At 39.8% G+C, this 22,706-nt stretch overlaps 1 long non-coding RNA gene across 11 annotated transcripts in view; it reads right to left on the reverse strand.

Annotated features, from left to right (window-relative positions):
• LOC135302222 (uncharacterized) overlaps positions 1–22,706 on the reverse strand; it is a 203,657-nt gene that overhangs the window by 49,391 nt on the left and 131,560 nt on the right. For all 11 annotated transcript variants that reach the window (XR_010363945.1, XR_010363926.1, XR_010363951.1 and 8 more), the window contains one exon: positions 21,419–21,532. This is a non-coding gene — a long non-coding RNA (uncharacterized LOC135302222). The remainder of the gene's footprint in view (positions 1–21,418; positions 21,533–22,706) is intronic.

Consider the following 22,706-nt stretch of genomic DNA (forward strand, 5'->3'; position numbering starts at 1 on the left):
AAGAGAAGAGAAAGGTGAAGTAGTCCATGACTCAAGAGTGTAAGCTGGTTTACACAAGAGTCACCAGTAAGTAGTTTTAACTGGAACAAACAAGGCAAATACAGTTCCACTGTAGCTGTCTATGAAACATCAATTAGTTTAGTACATTCAGACAAAAAATCAGCAGCACAGGCATTTGACAGTTACAAATCATGTCAAAATTGTATTTGTGTTGAAATCTGAATTTTCTGTTACTTTATGTTCAACACAACATTTGTAAACAAAAGAATTTCTTAAAGGAATTCAAATACCTGCTAATTCATAATTGTGTAAATAGTTTCACTATGCACTGGTATTCAGTAATAAAAAAATCATTTTCTAATGCAGTCCTACTCTGACAATAGCATTTATCTCATTTAAATCTTCTATATTGCACATATATTTTTTCCCTTCAATACATAGTTTAGGTTATGGTTTATGTCACACCATCATATAACATAAATCAGCTTCTGCTTAGGGAGATAACTAGAGGATGCAGGAATAAAAAAGGACCATTTCTTTCTATCTACTTAATTAAAAAATTTGTATTTGAAAAAATCCAACAACATTATTAGAAAAAAATTTATATATTGGGCTATTAATTTGACAAAAAAATGTGTAGGCAGTTAAAATATTGCAAGCAATATCACATGGTTTTAATAATCTACTTGGAAAATATCCACATAAATAAATATGAATAAAATAAATAAGGTAAATACATAAACCTCAGGAGTTATTAAGTTTGAATACAGTAATTTTGCAATTGTGTTTTAACATGGAGCCTAGGTCCCATGGCTGTGACAGACTGACTGCCACAGAAACTTTACCCTTCCCCTCAGCAGCTGCTAGAAGACCATTCTAATGGCTCCCTCAGGCTGGGTTCAAGGAGCAACAGCAACACCATTGGAAAGGCTGCAAAATTTGATACCTTCTTTTGTACCCTACTTCCCTCAGGCCAAACTGCAGAGCTTTCACATGAAGGGGGGAAGAGACTAAGAAGGAGACTTTTGTCTGTCTTCTACACAACAAATAAAATGGATTTCCAGTCTCACAACAGAGAAAAACACCTTCCTGTCCCGTCACAGGCTGCAAGGCTGTGGCCCTACTGAGTAAGCCCCTGAAGGAAGAAGCTTTTCATTAACTGTCAAAGTAGTAACACTGCTAATCCGTGAACATTCAAACCACACCAACAGGAATGAGAGTGGCCTAAAAATCTTTCTTTTTAAATAGAATTTTCGACACATTTTTTAAAATATGCTTATGCATTCTCTCTATCTTCACTTTCCTGAAGTTTTGTAATAAAATTCAGTCTTACTGTCAATTTTTTTCACCCTTCTCCCCAAAATAAGAAGTACGTGAAAGAAACTGCTTTTTATAAAAAGGAACAGCAAAGCTTCACAAAATTGTTCCTCTCCAGGTGCAAAGGTCACAAATATAAACCAATATCTAGAGGCTACAGTCCTAGACTGAAGCTAGACTAAGTGCTCTGCAAAACACCCACTTCGTATTTAAAATTAAATTTCTTTAAAAAGCCAGCTAAGTGACTGATTGGAAAAATGTTGGAAATGTGCCAGGTACTCCATTCAAAACACCTTGAAACAAACTGCACTACCGACTATATTTGGAAACCATAAAAAGCTGCAAAACCAAAACCATATACTAGTAAATATGTACGTTCAGCCTTCATGGTTTTCAAAGGAAGCAAGTACAGAAAAACTACAAGGATAACATACAGTTGGGTATGACTGTGGTTTACATCTGTTACTGGTTAATTAGCTCAAAATTCACTCACAGTGGAGTTTCAAAGATGCAGGGACACATGTTAAATACATGAGACATATTTTGGAACAGTGAAGAGTCCTAAAAGTCCCAAAACCCAACTGGTAGGTCTCTCAGCCTTGCAGAAACACCTTCCTTGGTTGGAACACTTAGCGTGTCAGGCATGAAGAACCCTGTCAGGGAAGCTGGATCCTTATTCCAGTTCCCACCCATTTGCTCTTGTCTCAAGTCAGTCACCCACACACAGTCTCAATTCTGTCACAGGGAAAGGACACAATGTCACAGACTTGCTCAAGTAATGCACATAACCAAAGCCAGGAGACAACCTATCTCTGTGTTTCTTGACCTTGGTTTAATTTGCACTCAGTAGTCACCATGAGCTTCACATATACACCTTTCATATCCAGCAAACAGAATTTTCCTGAAGGAGCCTCTGGGAAAAGACTTTGCAGTTTAACATATAACACAGTTTTCTTTTTTTTTTAGAAATGAGTTTATCTATTTTACTATCATTATGAATGTGAAAACAGCAAAACTGTGCTAAAGCAAATATTGAAATGGTGGTATTCTAACTCTAGCTCTATTTTTTAACTTAGCTAAGAAGTTAAAGCTACTATTAATACATATCCATAATACAATACAGAGGACATGCTGGCTTCCTGGTCATGATACTAACCTGTGATAGGGATTGTTATAAGGCAATAACTTTCCATCTCCAGAACCCGGTTTTCCATTTTTTTTGCATATGTAAAATAATAGCTATAAAATGTCACTAAGACAGAAAGAAAATTATGTACCATCATGATCACCTGGCATCTCCTTAAATATCATTGATATATATCTAAACTTTCAAACAAAAAAGGAAAGCTCTGATTGTAAAAGATGGGTCACAGTAATAGCCAACTTTTTTTTATTATTTTTTATTTTAGAATTCTTCAGAGATGTTAATTTTGATGCAAGATTTTTAACCCTAAGAAAATCTTCCATCAGCTGTGTCAGTTGGTATTGATTGTTGCTGAAAAAACAAACAGGAAAAAGAGAAGTTCCCAATACTTGGATCAGCGTTCTGAGAGCTAACTATAGGACACTACAATTTATTGATCTCTTTTTACTACAATACCACATCTACATTTCAGAATTGTATCAATGATTAACTGTAGAGGATTTTAGAGCCAAAAAATAAGACAAGAAAAATACTCCAAAACCTAAAAACAAAAATAGAGTCAAGAATGGTTCTATTACCTGTTTTTCTATAGAGTCAACATATGCATTTTGGAAAGATAATTAAGTGCTGTTTCTTTTTTGATTTTCTTTTTTTTTTAAAGATTCACTGTTTTAGATTAGCAATTCATACTGACATCAACACTCACCCATTTTAAAGGAGGAAGCTACTTTCCTCCCACAGTTTTCCCTTGTGAAGTTACCTGGTTGAGTTATAAAATCCTGTTAGAGAGGTCATTTAAATAAAACATAAATCGATAGAAAAAAGGTCAGCTTTCCTGCACAGGTGTCATTTCTATTTATTTTGAGTGCAAACCCCAACGATCACAAGCTCAGAAAATTTATACTGCAACCCAATCCTCATGGTGCATTGTCAGCTGATAGTTCTTTGTTAAGCAGAGCAAAACCCCCATCAGATCCTGACAGTTCTACAGGACTCCTAGCAAGATTTTTCAGCAATAAGACACAATCAGGCCTCCAAGTCTTGTGTTCCTCGACATAAGCTGGTGTGAACTCATCCTTGTGCTATACTCCAGTGATACTCTCTGAGCCCCATGAGGGCAGATAATTCTGAGCACTCTGGTCCCTAACAGATCTCTGGGCACAACTGGATCACCTCGAAAAGGAAATATTTAAGTGCAGATGGAAACATCCATGTATCTATCCTAGCCAGAACAAAGCCATGGTGCCCCTCACTACCTTCCAACACAGCACTCAGTAAGCGAGTGCCCTCCCACCAGACTTTTTTTTTTGCTGTGTTCATTGACTATGAAGGTTCAGTGTTAGCAGGAGGAAGTTACAGGCACAGCAGACAAATGAACTGGGGGAAAAAAATCCCAGCCTTACTTGTCTCCCAGGACTGAGCAGGTATGACAAGGTGCAGAGCTGCAGATGCAGCTGCTGCACTGTAATACTGTTAGATGTGCAGCCTGCTGAGCTGGAGGCAACACAAAGTTCCAAGTCGTGGCAGCCAGCAGGTGTACCTAGAAACCTCTTAATGCTTCTTCTCACCACTTCAGTCAAAAGCAGGAGAGATATTTTGTCCCACAGCATTCTAGGCCTTAGATCTGAGCTGTGATAATGTAACAGACCATTTGTTACTTCCTCCCCTTCTCCATGCTCCCTCCCTCACAGCAAATCAAATTGTTTCAACCCTGTAACACATATCCTATCTCACTAGAAGGACACATATCTATACGGATGCAATGTTTATTCGAAATCTCAACAGGATAAAGGTGTTGTGGTAACAGAATGTTTTCCTTTCCTCACAGAAAGTGAAAAGACCCACCAAGTAGTCAAAAGATTATGACAAATCTCATAAAAATGATATTAATAAAATAATAATTCTGATCACTAGTACTGGAAATTTTACCCTCCTCCCAAAACAACGTATTTCTGCTGAAATCGTTGTGAATCTGAATGCTACTTGCTGAAGTATCATTAATATGCTTCCATCCAGTAGCACAGGAAATGAATTGTATCTGGTCTGCATGGAATTCTAAAAATTATGCACATATTTATAAGTCTTGTCCTACATGCATAAATCTACCTTTACAATTTCTGGAAAACACTGATAAACACTGCTTAGGAGACAAGAACGGTACTAAAAAGAAAAGGAATGAATTTACACGGGAATTTACTGTGTCTGCAGGTCATACAAATGAACCCAATTTTTTCCCACAATTAAATCTATGGTGTTATCAAGACAATCAGTTTATTTCAAGACTGTCAACCCAATATATAAATTTCCTTTTGTACTTGAAATGCCTTTATCAGATAAGATAGCTTTTGTTTAAACTGCTATTTTCAGCCTTTGCTTTGAGGATTTTGAATATACACAGTGAAGTAACTTGAGATTTCCTACCCTGTTTTAAAATGTGTTTCTTCTGTCTGTTTGCATTTTGTAATTTCCTGTCAAATAACCTCACCATAACTAACTTTCCTTGCTCCAACCCACTACTTTTTTTTTTTTTAAAGCCATTCCCACTTCCTGAGGATGGTAATAAAACACTGATTACATTCGGCTGTTATCTGTCTTTCTTTCCCCTGCTTCCCCCTCTCTCACTCCCTTTGTCAAAGCCAGCACTCAGGTTTCAGCTCTTTACGGACTGAGAGAGGCACATAACCAGGAGAGGAAGCAAATCAGACTGCAGGAATCCAGATTCATTAGAGTTTATTGGGTCAATCACCAGCTGGAGCAGAGCCAGACAATTAGGCTGTGCAGCCCCTGGAGTCTGGATGCATGGCTCTCCTTCCAGAGCCGAGCGCGCTCCACAGCAGGGCACACATCGGCACCGTGCCCAGCTGGCTGCTGCGGCCGTGCAGGGCAAAGAGGGAGAACCAAGGAGCAGCACCTTGCTGCTTCAGATCAGTTACCACTAACTGGAGAAAAAAAAAGTTTGTTTAGCCAGTTTCTGCTTCATTAAGCATGGAGTTGTTGATACTTCCGATTCTCTCATTGGTTTTTGCCAATTCCTATCAAAAATCCTGTTTGTTAAAATATCACAGAGGGCCCATAGACTAGTCAACTTCATCTGAAATTCTTTAACCTGTTCTATTTGTCTTCAACCGCACATTTCTGTTTCAGCCAAGCTTAGTCCCCACTTACTGCTCTCTCTCTCACTCTGTTCCCCATTTTCACTACCCACAAGGAGTCAGCCCTACCTATTTCAGCAGTTCTTCTTTTCCTCCTTTCCCTTGTTTGTAAACTTGTTGCAAGTACAGGCTAAAGCCACTGCACTCGCTTCCTCTCTTCCCACTCTATACTGGACCACGTCCAGCCCAGTTTCTCCTGTTTCCCTTTGAATGAAAGTGCTTTCACCACCGTAATTCATGATCACTTCTTGGGCAAATTTCAAGGATCTCACTCCTACATGGCCCTCCTTTTGATATTGTTGGTCATCATCCTCACTCTGACATCTTGCCCTCACTGAATTTTAACTCTCTATCTTTCCTATCAATGATACTTGTCTCTTCTGGGCAGCCTACTCCATTGATGGGCACTTCTGAAAGCTCTGCCACTGCCACAGTATTCTTCCCAGTTTAACACAATTAGAGGATCTCTTTAGGACTCACCTCTGCATTCATGGTTCAGATTCCATTTAAAGATTGCCAAAGCAGTCTAAGGTGTTCTGGAAGGAATAGAAGAAGGGTATAGACCAGGTGCCTTAGATCAGATTGAGAACCCTATGAAAACATGTTGTTAGACACACTCCTTTTCACCTTCCAAGACATCTGCTTAAACACATGCATCGTTTTAACTCCCAAATGTTCAAATTCTACATTTTGCCACAAACATAAATTTACTTCCCCTAACACTAAAGGCCTCCCCTACTATTAAGACTTCTTCCTCTTCCTTCAATTGATGCCAGCTCTGGGAGTTGCTTGTACAGCAAATTTAACGTCACTTGTGATATTTCATTCTCTTCTGAGTATCAAGTTCAGTCGTACCCTTTCAGTAATTTTCTTCCAGTGTCAGCATCTTAAGGCTCTCACTCTGGACTTTATTTTTACCAGTCTGACAGCAATCTCGCCTTGAGTGTCCCAAAAAGCTTCACCTGAGCGTCTCAAAAATGCCACTGCCTTCTGACTGGGCAGAAAAGGTACAACAGGTGGTCATGTTACCATCTGCATTCAGTCAGAAAACCTCTACGTAAACCCTTCAGTTTCCTAACATGGCATCACATTTAATATTCTTTTCACACCCTCTTCTTCAACTTGTCCCTAAAGTTTACATACTTTAAACCTTCCTGAACTGATGCAGCAATACTCAAGAACCGGAATGCGAAGCAGTGCGACACCACAAAACCACTCCTTTTCCAGACAGCAGACACAATTAAGCACAAAGTATGAAGCCCAGAGATGGGCAGTGGATGTTGCAGGAGCTGCTAAAAATCCTTGCACACATACCTTCAATTTCTGTGTGCACTTATAAAGTTTATCTATTCTTATGTGATTCAGAAGCACTGCCATGTTCAAGCTTTCTTTCCATCACGTTCAGATGGTTTTTTTCTCACAGTGGTCACATGTGGGTTTACTCAAATGGATATATGGGGGGGTTGGCTTTTTCACACAGAGGCCACTTCTAAATTATGCTTAATCCCTGCATGAGCAGCAGTGTTACATACGAGTCCTCTTGCTATTTGAAAGTTATTTATATGGCTCAAATTATCTTTTTCTATGTGTATAAACATCACTTGTTAGTTTCCATTCAGACTGAGTTCTAGCAACTCTAACTTTCACCCTTTTCTGACAACTTCTTCTTCCTCAGGACTCAAAATTCAGACTGCTGGAGTACCTGCAAAAGCTCCCAGTTTCTGCACCATCCAGGTCCATTAGTTCTAAATGCAGCCAACTAGCATTGCTAGCAGCTTGGCAAACTCAGGTTAACTATCTTTCAAAGGCAAATTTTAATTAAGGACAAAATTTTAATCCTCCCTTCCTTTTAATTAAGTTGATTCCTGATCACTTGATCTTAAGTTACTTCCCAAGTCTAGCTTTTCTATGATCTCTGCTAAAACCAGAATAGATACTCTTTTATTCACTATGTCCTTTCTTGTTATGTTTGTGGGGAAGGGGTAGGGTTTTTTTAATGATCTTACACAGTTACACACTCAAGGACAGCCTACTACTTTCTCTTACTGTTCTTAGTGAACACAGCAAGTACTTTGCCAGCAAGATTATTATTCTGTTATACGCTTATTCTAAACAAGATTTGTCTTCACAAGTAGTTCAGATTCCCCTTCCCTAACAACCTGGTATTTAAGTACAAACCTTTTCCTTGTTTCTAACTGACCACAACCAATCACCTTGTCAAGTTAAGCACAAACCTTTCATTAAATACCTGATGGTCCAGTTAACATCAATGTCATTTCTATCACACTCTTCTTTCATTATCCATTAATATATCTTCTTCCAATTGACGTCCCGCACACTAAAGCAATGCATGAATATCACATGATCATCTTCAGACCCCTTCCCATCCTTTCTTGACATATTCAACTGCTGTAACAGCCTCAGCAAAAATTATTGCACTCTACACAGTGACACAGACTATCCCTTAAGAAATATTGTCTAAGCTTTTCTCTCATCTGCCAATCTGCCTTCTCTAGGAACTGGGAGAATTCTGATCATCAGAATCCTGATTTTCTGCAGAAATCATGACAAAAGTATAAATTGAAAGGGATCTGCATATCTTCATGAGGTTGTCATAAGAAAGAGCAAAACCATCAAAGTTTCACATTAAATTGTAGCCAAAATCTGAGGGAGGAAGGTACCACGGACTGATGGAGAGCAAAGAGTCAGTCTCCAAAAATTGTACAAATTACAGATAAAAAAGATAGAATGTTAGGTGCTTCTAAAATAAAGTTCATTTTTGTTTAAAGCAGTGAAAAGTATAGGGAAATCTAGAATAAAAAACATTAAGGCAATGTGGCCGGAAGACTTTTTGTAGAAGCAGTCTAAAGGGACAACAACATGATGAAAGAGCACATGCCAAAACCAGAAAAAGTAACAAGGCAGAGAGAGAGAATCATAAGGTGAAGAGAGATGGGGCAAGAGCTTTAGCAGTTTCTTCTTAAGTCCTCAAGTATTCAAAAGCACCAGATAATTTTTTTTGCAAAATATGCTAAAAGAAAAGTCAAACTGAGGGTGACATTGGTCAGAATTTTGATCTGTAAGCTAAGCCTAAAAGAACTGGTGAAATCACCACTAGGGAACATCACAAACACATCTGAGTCATCAAAACAGAAGGTACAGAGAGTAAAAGGAAACCTGCAGAATTATTCCTACACTGAAAGCCATGTGTGGAATATCCTCACAGACGTACATGGTGATAGAAGGGAACAAGTTATAAAAGTGTAGGGAAAATATATCTGCTTTGAAAGTAAAAAGCATAGTGACTGCTGAAGGTAACTAAGGGATTCTCAGTAGTCCTTAAATAATGAATTAAGTATTCACATATCCATTTATATGATTTTTGTTTCCAAAGGGGCAGCATGCCACAACTTATGCTGACATTCTGTAGAACAGATCTGACCTTTCAAAACCTTTGAGACTTGTTTCTGCCATGCTATAATTCCACAGAGCTACACTGGCTTGTCAATAGGAAGTGAATAATTTTGCTTACACTGCATCCCAATACTTGGGGGGGTCTGTCCAACTGGGTTGCCTATAGGGACACAGAGCTGCTGAATATTTCTTATGTTTACCATTGGAAGAAGTTTGTGTCATACCAGTTAGGGTGATATTTACCAACAGAATAAACATGCAGAGGGATCCAGCACTTGTAGTCTGTAACGAAGCACAATGTATCACAGCAGAGACATCGGCCCAGTGCCTAACTCTACTTGAAGAAAGACTGAATAATTTAACTTATTTATAAAGATGAAACCTCTCTAATTCCCAGAAGAGTAAGTCTGTGAGGTTTAAATAAGTTCTCAAAAAAAGCTGTAGATTATTTCACATCACCAGCTGTCAGCCAATAGCCTGGATAATGAAAATCCACAGTTTCCTGGCTTCCTGCACAACTCCTTGCAGGCTCCAGAGTAACTGTTTCTCTCATTTGCCTGCACTCACTATGATTTCCTTTCTCTTTACTTCAAGAATTTATTTTATTTTACTACATCTGTAGGAGATGACAGGAGGAATTAGCACTACCAGAGATGGTGCATATGACCTCTTCTTTTATGGGCATCGTTTGTCACAGAGGTTCATTAGACTTGTGTTTCCCAAACTTACTTCAGTCAAGGAATGAACTTTTAAGATGGATGAACACTCACAGCATAGCTGCTTTAAACAAAACCACCCCAGTTTGTAAATAAAAAGTGATTAGAGAAATTTGCTGCAGAAATCAGTCAGACATTAATCAGCTGGTTGTAAAGTAGATTGATGTGCACGAACTATAGAGCTGTCTAAACAATTTTGTTAACCTTTAGCAAAAATGTGAAGGAATATGCTGCGAAATAGTTCAGTTTTAAATGGATAGGACACAATTCTTTTAAGAGAACACTTAAGTTCCAAGGTTATTATTTTGTTCAGATTTCCCCAGAACAATTGGCCCAAAAAGAGTAATTTATAGTTACAGCACTCTTTCCACAAGTTCACCCCAGGCTGCAAAGAGCAATGGCCCATGGCAGGACAGGGAGAGTTTATTCAAAGGCTGATTGTAGATGAGGACTTGTGGAGGGACACTGATGCTCACTCAATGTACAAAGAAAAACTGATCACCAGAAAGCCTCTAAGAATTTCCTCCAGCGTTGTTTTACCTCCCATGTTGTAACTAATTTTACTTTTTTTCTCAGCCAAAATCACAGTGGAATTATGGAATAATCTGTGAAATCATTTCTGATAATAATCCAGGGAAGAATGGGATGGTTCAACACCTGCAGCAGGGGCCATGCACACCTGAAGATAATGAATCTGAACATAAAACACCCTCCCTTCCCCCAGGAATAACTTAAAATATCACTTAAGAAATATATTCCTCTGTTTTTTGAAGGAAGCATTTGATTCATATTTCGAGGTTTTCTCCCACAACCATGACAAATAGAAAACTGATCTAAAAGGTGGGGAGCAAGAGAAGTGAAATCCAAACAGTCTTTTAAGTAGTTTTCTTCCAAGAGGTACAGCTTTCAGAGGAACATCAAAGTAGGCATTGATTATATTATTCTCACATCAATCATAGAATGTCTCAAAATACCTGGAATCTCTGAAGCTAACATTTTCAGACAAAATCCTTATAAGAATGATCATGTCCTATCCTTAACATAGTTTTTCCCCCACTAAAAACAGTAGCCAATAAAGGCCTATTATTTTGGGTGCACTAGATCTTCCAAACAGGATGTGCATGTTACATGGTGTGGGAAATTTAAACAAAGTCAAGGAATTACCTTTTAATTTTTTTATATGCATCTACTTCCAATGGTTATCAAACCCTGTCTACCCAGGTAGCCCAAAAGTAAGTTTGGAGACAAATTATCAGTAAGTTTGATTTAGATCTTAGAGAGTTACAAGCTAGAAGGTGTCTGATAACACCACTCTTTTGTAACAATCTCATCTCTCACTTATACTCAGCAGGGATATTTGTTTAAGCGACAAAAGAATTTGGTATCAATCCCTCTTGCTGAGTAAGCTGCACTTGATCTGCACAGCCAATGAATAATAAATCAATGCAAATTACACCACTTTATCACTAACAACCATTTTCTGGTCAGCTACACCACAGAATACAGTCTCTCCCACAGGAGACAAATAACCCCCAGTGTCTTAAAATAGGAGTTATTTATAGCCTGCAGGGAAACAATTGTGCTCTAACATATAATTTGCACCACTGTTTGTATTTCCAGTGAATTTGGCCCTTGAAATTTTCGGCTACAATGAAGACACAAGCTGCTTTCATCATTAGTGGATGACGCTTCAAATTATTTTAATTGATATTTGAACATTGAGCTGTTAGGCAGCTCCCCATGCTGTACCACCTCACCTCACACTTGACAACTGGGTTGCTCAGACACTGTTTCTTAACCATCTGTAGCTTTTCTGGGTAAAAGTTTTTGATAGAGCTGGCTTAAAGTAGGAACTATTGAAGATAAAATGAATTTTCACATCCAGATGGCAGAAAACTTGAGAGAGGAAGGTTTATAACTCACTCTCTATTAGTGCAGTAGAAAGCCATTCTCCTTCCAAAAGATGGATGGGTTTGGCCCCTCAGAGGTGTCAGCAGCTGCACAGATTTGGAGAAAGAGGCCTTGAGGGCACATTGAGGCCAGTCAAGGCCTCACCTTTTGCCAAGAAGATGGATGCTCTTTGTGTAGCATCATTTTCCCAAGCATCTATCTAGAGCTCATCGTTGAACACTAGAGGAAAATATCACATCAGTGCAAGCCAAAGCTAACTTCACATACTCCAAACACACGAGCATGGAATAATACAGCACACTTCCAAAACATCATGCAAATTATCTACAGTTCGTTTATCCACAAAGGTTCAGTTCTGATGTATAAACTTCAATCTGAAACGAAATTCTCTACTCATGCTTATATTAACAGACAGCATTGATGGCACAACCAACAGCAGTTCTCTACTGAATTCTGGACACCAACACAAACCCACAACGTGCAAGGCTTTGGATGCCACTCAGTGAATAATCCTGTCACAGGTAATGTGAAGCCTTGTGAACGTTTGAGCCACACTAAAGGCACCAAACATGGTGACAGCATGCACAGAAAACCTGAGGGATATGATGGGGGGAAAGATGCCTTTGAACCTGGAAGAACCCACCTATCTCTCCCACTGCAAGGAAATCCCAGCCTCCACTGGGCAGGATATCAAAGCCAGCTCTCTGGCAGCACCATCAGCACAGCCAGGTCCATTCTGGCTGCAGTGCACAGGTGGATACAGCAGCCACTTGGAGACCTGCCAACCATGCCTCTGAACCACTCCAAACTCAGCCAACTTCAGCTGCTCTGGGGTCTGAGGTTATCAGGGCAGAGATCTCTGCAAATAAAGAAATACAAACTGTGGGTGTCTGTTCTGACTCTTCTCTCTTTGTGACCAAGAAGCTTCTTTCAGGGTTGGCTTGACTTGCCCCGGAGGCTTCCCAGAGAGCTGTATAATAAAGATGATTGAAATGCAGACTATGTCAACAGACACTTCCTTTGAGAGAGGTAAACAGGAGGACAGCACCTTGTTCATCAAAAACAGCCAGACATACCTATAGGGCATGCAGAGCCAGCCAAGATCCTTTGGGGTTTTCTCCTTCCTTTTAAGAAGAAAACAGTTATTAACTTTTTTTCCCAAATTTAATATTAAAAGAAAATGCTGGCAACTCCCACGGTGATGTTATGTCAGCTGCTTATGTCAGGTCAAATACAGTGCGACAGGAAGCAGGGGCTTCACATGAATACTATCCCTTTCTGCTCCTCCCTCCCAACCACAGACTGCTAAACTGTTCTCAGTGCCCAGACCCATGGCTTCCTGCTCAGTCTGCCCAAGAGAAAAGTATCCTCCTAGAAGGAATAGGTAATTACATGCCAGCCAGCACCTCTTTTGACCTCATATGATCAAGCTGTCCCATCCCAGAAATGAAAGTAACCAGACATTCTTCCTTGGTCTAGAGGCAGGAATGGAAACAGCACAGCAGGATAGTATTTTCAGCCATCCAGCTGCTAAAAGCAAGCTGAAGACCTGGGAAGCAACCTGGGATAGCATTTCAAGAGTCATCATGATAGCCAAAGTAAATGAACACAGCGATTGAGAAGGTAAAAATCAGAACCTATTCAGAAAGCTATTCACTCTCCAAGTTCATATTCCTCTAGTTGCAAGATATGCAAATCTATTCTCTAATCCCTTTATTAAAATGCATATTTCTTAATGTTGCCATCCTTGTTATCCTAGTTCACAGGTTTTCCCTACTATGTCAGATGAAGCAATGCACCCGGGCAAAGGCAGCAGAAAAAATATTTTGTGCCTTCTCAAGCACCTTTTCCCATGGGAGCCTAGTGGATAGGAGGATGACTATGAACCTCTTTCAGGACAAGGCAGATCTTAAATCCTCCACTATCCAGCATTACTGACATTTTCTCTTCAGCCATTTAGTAATTTTCCTGGTACAAAGCACTATAGGTGGTCCCTTAACAACATGGACAGGACTCAGGGGCTGCACAAGAGTCCTTGTTTGCACTCACTGGCTTCTCTGGGCCTCTCCTCCCACCGCCAGGAAGTCTTGACATGACCAAAATTTACAGCAGTTATAGCACACCACGCTAACTGCAAATTTTAATTAGAGAATTTGCCTCTGGTGTAATGCAGTAATAAAGAGAAAATGGGTGTCTCTGCTTTCTTCTGAGGATCTCTGTATGCAGGCAGGTATGGACAGACCTGAGCTTGCTCTGCCTGTGCTCCAAGCTGGCTCCCAGTTGAAAGCTGTGTAGGCACAGCATGCAGTGCACAAGCAATTAGGCTCTGCACTCAACACACCTCAGCTTGCCTAGATGACTGCAAATAGAAATGAGAATTGTGCCCCTGTAGCAAAGGAATAAAAAAAACCCAAAAAACAACCAACAAAACCCACACTTTTTCTTGATATCCAACACTTGTTCACACTTGCCCTAACAAGCTTGCCTTGTATTGTCCTTGTCTTCTCATAGGTGTGTGCTTTTACAGGGTTTTCTTGGCTTGACATTCATTATATGTAGGTCATTTGCAAGTATTAAGCTATCATCTGCACAGAGATGATAGCAAATATAACAGAAGTAATATCAAGAGAGCATAAACCACAGTGGGTAGTGGATTATAGCAAAGAACCAGTGAAGCCTGAATTACCCCTATCAGGTGAGCCACCTCTTGCTGACACTTCTAAATTAAAGTTTACCACTTCTGGTTTACTCTGGCTATTTTAAAAAATAATCACAGAAGAACAGAAAAAACATGAACAAAGGAAAAACAAACAGTGCAAAACCAACAAAAGCATATATTGTTTTTATTAGGAAGTTTATCAAGTGCCTAACCAGTCAACAATCAAGCTACTAAGACAACATCATAAAATTTAAGTTATATTTTGAAGACTATAAATTTTAAGTACTGAGCAGCCCATACTTCTGTTGTCTGCCACTGATCTTCTTTTAACTCCTGTTTGGATGATGTCACTGGGAAAAAGAAAAGGTTAGGAACAGCAGGGCTCTTAAGAGCAGACTTAGCAGAACAGACTTCTCCCTAGCATCCCAGAACCACATGAAGGCACCCATCTTCAGGCAGGATGACAGACTTCTCTCCTTGCTGTTGTTTCACTAGCTGAGCAGGAGCCAGGTGATTTCCAGTTCTGCCTGAGGGTAAGTAGCCTCCTCTGCCCCTCCCTCAGCTTTCCTACCCTGCCAGGTTAGTCTTCCCAGCAGGGCAGCTACCTAGCAGGAACTACTGACTCGAACCTCCAGCAGGATCCTGCAAGACCCTCCTCATCATCATCCCCACCTCCCTTCTTTGCAGCAGCAGGTTTGTGGAAGTGCTTTGAAGGGCAAAGAAGCCCTAGAGGCAGCCCAGCTGGCAGATGTCCTCCACTCTCAGTGAGGGTGTTTGGTTGAGCAGCACAACTTTGCTTTTATATTTGATTTCTGGACCCCACCTGTACTGCAGAACATTGGAGAGCTGCCTCTGATCTCTCTTCACTTTCCTACTTTCAGGCCATATTAGCAAAGATTATACCCTAACGCATGGTACCAACTCATGGTTCTGAGCTGCAATTACTGGTAGAGAGGCAGAGACAAATACAAAAACTTCAGGGAGAAAGAACACGTATTATTTCAGTAAATTCATCAGATAATATTAATTCATTTGGGAAACCCCCAGATTTAAAAAAAAAAAAAAAAAAAAAAAGAGGAAAAATTCTCTTTCACTTATGGCAAAGCCAAGATAACATAAGTCCCAAATACCTTTTCCTCTTTTTTCCTTGGCAGCAAGATTGGGATAGAGCAGGTCAAGCAACAACATAACAACTTTGCATGCTGTTGGGCTGCTATTCAAAAAACAAGACAGAATATGAATGTAATTTCAAATGGATCTGGGAGAGCCTTTATGTCGAAATTTGTATGCTGGCTTTGTAATTACTAGGATCTCAGACCACCTCTTGTTTCTGAGAACTAGCCTAGATTAGCAAGACACCTGAAAGTTTACAGTAGGAAAACCATATGGATATATTCCTGTAGCTACATGTGTACAGTAATTAAGGCATAGGTAAGCAATAACACATGCCCACGGCATCATACATGGTGAGGCACGAGGCTTACGTGCATATCTTATTTAATGACTTCAAACTTCAAAGTACCTTATTGCTCAGACAAAATTGGTAGCCTACTTCCTTGTAAAACACACATAAGGATCTATATAAAACACTTAGAGGTGTTGATATAACAGAAGATTTAAAGTGTGGGTACCAGAGCTGTGAAAGGGGGAAGGAGGATCTTAAAATATTTTCCTATATTGTTTTACAGGGAATGCACTTTAAAGTAGTGGCCAAAACAAAGCATCATTTGACTTTAAAAAATACCAGTTTCATGGCAATTACTGAAATCTGGTGTTTTGTAGGCACTTTAAGCTTATGTTCCCCTCTGAGAAACCTGGGGCTTTTTCTAATACATCATCTACTTGATTGCTTTCAGACTTCTAATCAATCAAGAAATCCCATCACAATCATATGATCAGCGGCTGACATTTATGCATGACAATTTATGAAAAAAATCAATATTAAGTGTTTCCCTTTTACACAGCTTTTTCAAAATAGCACCACATTTTACAAAGTACATTTTTATGAAGATTGGTCTCTAAGAGAATAGCACCAACTTCAAAGCAAATGTTTCTGCAAGGGCTATTGCAACATTCTAGTTCTTACATGATCTCCAAGGCTGCGGAGTGACCTAGGAGGCAGCCATAATGAGACACAGACAGTGAATAAAGCACTGATTTAATTATGTTGTTTGATATATGATGACCTCATCCACTGCTGTTTATACTACTATAGGGCTTGAAATACTCTATCGACATATGGGAAGGCACAGGCTCCAGCCTGAAGAGCTTACAGCCTCCAAGACAGAAACCAGATGAAGAGTGTTCTCTTCCTGTAGCTTACAGTAGGTTTTGAAGATTTGTTCATTTCCATCAGGTCTCAAACGTGCTCTGAATGCTGGAAGCAGGTTGCTAAGCCAGTTTGCTGGACAAAATATCCACTCCTTTGATTACAGAAGAGATTTCTGACATGAAATTCTGTGTTCTCTTGTACAATTAACAATGGCAAGAAGAAAACATTGGAGAGAAAGAGGGAACTTATAGCTGTTTACAACATTTCTACCAAACTACTTGAGTTATGGAGATACCATGTGCCCCTGTGGGAGCTTTGACCCACTGCTGCTTTCTGCTACAAAAAAGAGTGGGGGAAGGAATCAACACAACCTGATAGATCTTCCACCAAGGCAACTGTACTGTAACCATCTCCTTCCAGAAAATTAACTGCCAAGGCTCAAAGTTTGGTTAAATATATGTGTATGTCTTATTTTGCACTCTTGATTAAGATTCCCTGAAAAACATGCAGTAAAGTAACTCTTTATGGTGTAAATGCCATGAAAATCTCCATGAGGAAATGAGTAGTTCTGTATTCAGCGCACCATCTGCCAACCATGCAGTAAATAAAGCCATACAAGAAATGGTGAGAAACAAAACATCAACAACCTACCCACTCATTAAGCATTAGCCATGCTGTGTGCTGAACAATACGCAGGCCTTGGGGGGTGGGGGGGAGGGGGAAAGCACGCAATCCTCTAATTAAAGGCAATCAAAATGAATATTTACCAAGGGGATGGATTAATAGCTTTAAATGCAGAATTTTCTAGCATCCGATTGCTTGGGTTTCCAAGTTCAGTCCTTGAAGTTCAGCCCTGTTCAGTAATCTAAATTCCTAACTTAAGGCATTATTTACCTTATTTTACTTCTTTATAGAAGGAAACCCACAAAACACATGTAGTTGACACACATTTACCCTTATTAGGTACACACACCTCTACAAGGACCATTGCTTTCAAAGTCTCCTGTCACAAAAACCAGACAAAAAGACAGGTTAGAGATTTTGTTTAAGGTCATTCTGGAACAGCAGCAGGAATTCAGTATATCCTCTCTCTTGTAGTGAGTTTTCTCTGCAATACTAGATTAGAAAACTTCTATGTAAAATGGAATCCAAGAAGTCCTGCTAGCAAGGATAAAAAAACCCACAGAGTATAAATTAAATACAATATTAGAAAGAAAAATGTGCAGCATAGCTGAAAAATAGCTGAGAGACACTTAACAGTAACATGTTTTCATTTTCTTTTCAAACTCTGGTACAAATTCAGCTAATATCACTTTGTATGATCTCATACTGGGATAGAAGCCAAAAGTTTCACTTGAAATCTTTGCAGTTATCAGATCTGGAAAACTTTTCAATCACTTAAGTTTGAGAAACATTTTAAAAAAAGAAAATCAGAGATAAAAGGCCAGGGGCTTGAAACATTTATCACTTCATCATACTCTTCTATTTGATGCTAGGTCAGCATCTTTACAGATACAATAAAATGTTTGCTTTACCTATATTTTGAGTTGTTTTGAAAAAATAAAATAAAATTGATGAATAGACAGGGCTAGAAACAGACACAGAGTAACACGGCCAGGCAATTCATACAGAGGGCAAGAGCCTTAGCGAGCACATTCAGGAGTAAGAAGCTCCCAGGCATCAATGGAAGTTTCCAATACATGATCCCAGCAGTGGAAAGCTGCAAACACACAGCCACATTGCTTTGGTGTCAGCCTTGCAAGCCCCAGCCCCAGCCCTGCCGAACAGCCATGGGATGGTACATATGGGTTACGTGTGGTGCTCCCAGAAAGGTCAGGATTGCTACAGCTGGACCTGCTCTTCCCTTCACTTTTCCACCGCACTGGGGATCTCAGACCTGTTCATAGTACAGCTCCACTTCCCTTTTACCACGGCCAGGGGCCTGGGGAACCAGGACAAGCTCCCAAAGCCCTCAGACTGACCAGAAACAGGTTGAAAGAAGAAGACAACAGGATGTCCAGAACAGTCTCCTGTTGGAAGCAAACATTATCAACATGTTTTAGCGACTGCTATAGCAGGAGACTCTCAGCTCCATATGACACCACACAGGGAATGAATGAGGAAAGATGAGGGTACTTTTCTGGCATGTGTGACACCCCCAGTCTCCTCCTGATAAAGCAAATATATCACAAACACCTTGCAAGCACAACTGCAGCTGAAGGAAAAGCAGACACAAGGTAGAGGTTAATGCAACCACAAGCACAGACCAGCCAAGCTGATCACCTTTTTGAGAGAATATGCCAATTTAGGAACTATTAGGTCAGCTTCAGACCTGCTCTGGTTTCAGGCAGGAGTCACATTTTGCCAAGAGACTGGAGCCATCCTACCCACTATAGGACAAAAGGTATTTATGCAAAACCCAAATCTTTAAAACATTCACAGCCATTTTAATCTTACCATCAAGCAGTGAATATTCAGGTCAGAATATAGCTAGACTTCATTAGGACAAAATTAAAAATAAAGTTTTAAAATATTAGCTTTTTTTAAGCAAGTCATTATATGACAAGTAGGGGGGAAAAATAACATCTTTTTCAGAAAAAACCTCAAGACACACAGGGGTGGATTTGTAGGCTGATGGTTACCCCAGGTTGTGCTACCATATGCATACCCATCTTCAAAAAATAGGAAATACAAGAAGTACTACCAAAATGTTTATAATGCTTTCCCACACTTACATTATAGCATTCTTTGTGCAAGCAAGCAAACAGAGTGAGATTTCTCCACTTCCTTGATGAGAAAAGTGATTTTTCATTCCCTCCAGTAAGAGCTGCCATTTACATCATGCTGGTAAAAAACCCAAGACAGCTGGAAATCAAATCTTACTGCTGTGTATTTCCTGATGAAGATCCCTGCTCTCCCATTACTTTCCAAAACTTCCCCTGAAAACACTTGTTTTCTCATTATTGCCTGCACAGTTCTCACCCCTTTGTTCTTTTCCCTCATTCAGAAAGTCCTGATTTCTGGTTCCTTGAATTTTTCTTCACATCTCTCTCCCGTCAGCTGCAGGGGAGACTCCTTAATATTTGGTTTCAAATACAGGCCACCAAGAAACAGCTCTGGAGGGAAAAAAAGTGTTTGGTGTAGATGGTTGAACAGAAAAATTCCCACCCACTTCACTCTCCACTGCATCCTTTCATCCCACTCTCTGTTCTGGAGAAGCCACACAAGTTACTATTCCCATTGGTTTTCCTCCATCCACTGAGCTCCAGATGCTTTTAATACACCACTGACACCCTCTCTGCTCTGCTTCCTACCCTTTTACCCCCTCCAAGTGCTGGGATACTCCTGAACCTTGCTGCAGCCTGCTCCTCTGCAGCATATATTTGCACCTGCTGCCTATTTCCACTTCAGGCAAAGCCTCAGACATTGTCCCTGACACCTTCAACACACAAATAGCATTGCCTTTTCTCCCTACACCACCCAATGCATGCCCTTTGGCTTCAGCACCATAGGCAGCATGTCATCATCTTGGTTCTGGCCCTCTGAAGCTGAGTGCTGTCCAGACACACCTATTGCTTTGGGTGTTACCTCCTCCCATGTACAAGTGTAAAAGTCTCAGAAGGTCATCCAAACCTGCTTTGGATGGTGCACCCTCCATTTTCAGCCCTGCACACAATTTAGACATAATGAATCTAAGCTAGAAAGCTAGATTCAAGAATTACAAGAATGTTTAAATTAATAAAAGAATTCTGCTGTCACTCTGCCAGCTTTAGGGTTCATTTTTACTCTTACATGTTTGTTGTACATACTTACAGCTCTTACATATTTCTTGTATCACAGCTTGGTGAAAGAGCTGTCTGGTCAGCAACACCTGCAATTGAAAACTCATCCTGCTATGCACTGCTCAGCACTGATACATTCACAGCACCACATACATGGTCTTGTGTGTATTGATGCAGAAGTGAGAAATCTCTGCCAAAAGCCAGGACTTAAACACCATGTGCTTTTCTAACAGGACTTGTAGCTTTTCACTTTGAACAGGTTGTACTAGGAAGCGCAGATCTTATTTATTGATCAGTATCTGAAGGTGACATATGCAAGGTACGCACTAAATTGAAAGCAATTAGAATGTCAAGATTCCACAGAAAAGTCATGTGCCCTTTTCTAATGATGGCCCCACGTATCTACAGGGAGAGACAGAGAAAGACAACCCAAAGTAAAGTCCCATTTATCTTCCCACACGTTTGGCCTTGGAGTTCCTTTCCTTCCCTCTGCGGACAGTGATATAGCAAGGAAAGGAGGCAGGAAGACACAGAAGCTGGATTTGCAGCCACTGGAACTAACATATCAGCTGCACTCCAACAGGCTTCAGAAGCAGCCCAGGTATGACATGGACATTTCTGCTGCTGTTTCTCACCTGTTTCACTAACAAACACATGCAGGGACCTAATAAAGCTCAGCCTTTCACTTTTCTCCAGTAACAGCCCCACTCAGAACCAGTTCAAGAAATGCAAAATTAATTTTGTCAGTTCAGCTTTCTTTGACACTGGGCTTTCAAATATAGAACATTTACATCAGAGAGCTGGTGTGGCTGGGAGGGGGTGAGATTTACTACAGAAAGCTCACACTATATTTTTAACGGAAATCCTCATATTACTAAACAGGACCAGCAGATTCTGAAGGCTGATGTTTATAATTAGGAGGTGTATCTGTAGTATCTGAAATTTCTTCCATTCTTACATACAGCCATCTGAACTGTATCTTTGTGTTTTGACTAAAAACCTTCTGAAGTAAGGAGTGAGTTAATTATAAATTATTTCATAATACACTCACTCATCTTTCCCGGATCAGGAAGAAGGGGAGTTCATAATCCTCCGCGTAATTCCTTCAATCCCATTCACATCTATTTCAGAAGTGTAAATCCTCACATTTCTGTGTGACCCAAGCCTGAAATAAAGAAAAACAGGACAAAAGCACTTAATAACTTCATGTCATGCACTGATAAATAAATTGTAATAATAGGTGATTTAAAACAATTTGTTCATACTGTATTTTGTCTTACAGATACTGAAGTCAAAGATATTGCTCTAATTCAAGGTCAAATGAGAGTAAGATGACAGAAAACACAATGCTTTTACACAACTACATAGTCTTATATTTAAGGGTTTTTCCTGTTCAGTTACAATAAATCCCATTTAGGCACCACAAGCTCTCCAGTCACTGGTCGAAGTTCAACATTTCATTCAGGATGCTTTCTCACTAAAATTTTTTTAAAGAGGAACACAACCTGAAATGTGCTCCTAAAACACAGCCTTGAGAAATAAAATTTATTGAACATTCATGCTATGAAAAGGAAGCTGAATTGTGTTAGCAGAAGACAAATCCACTCTCGGACACATATCTTCCTGCTATCTCCACTCACTAGCTTCCAGTGTTCATCTGCTTATTTTCCCAAACCATGTCTAAACACACAACAAATTTGCTGGGTAGCAGCAGGGGGTTATGTCCCTGAAGCACTCTCAGCAAACCTTCACGTTGTGCCCTCTGCTACTCCCCACACACAGACACTGCTGCCCATCTTGGAAACATGGGCTACAGCACAATGGAGATTCCAACAGCCAAGAGGTAAGACCAAGACTTAAACCCTCTTAACTAAACAGTAATAAAAAATTCAACACCGTAGCTAAAATTAGGTACAAAAATCTCCATATTTGTACATCACTCTTGCAAGTACAGTCTCATGAAAATAGATTCTTCTCCCATTTATTTCTTATTCCTGCATTTATTATTCATTTTTATGCAGAATTATTACACATTATACAGTTTTCTCAATTACATTGTGTGCATTTGTGCGTGCATTTGTACAACCTTGAAAGAAAGTCAGCATAAGAAGGCATTGCAGTCTGAAGTCAGGGAGTTTTAAAGTACATGTCTGTAACACTGAACCATGCAGCATGAACAGAAGACACAGGCCTGGCAAATTTGTGGAATCCAGGCATTCAGGCCTGTGAATGGCATTAGAAATTCTTCCAAAGCTCAGAAAGTCAAACAAAAGCTGACTTTTGAAAAACATTCTGAAAATCCTGAGAAGGATAAAAGAAAGGACACTTTGTCAGTGATA

This window comes from Passer domesticus, chromosome 1 (genome assembly GCF_036417665.1).
Source record: "Passer domesticus isolate bPasDom1 chromosome 1, bPasDom1.hap1, whole genome shotgun sequence".
In the NCBI taxonomy this organism is placed as follows: Eukaryota; Metazoa; Chordata; class Aves; order Passeriformes; family Passeridae; genus Passer; species Passer domesticus.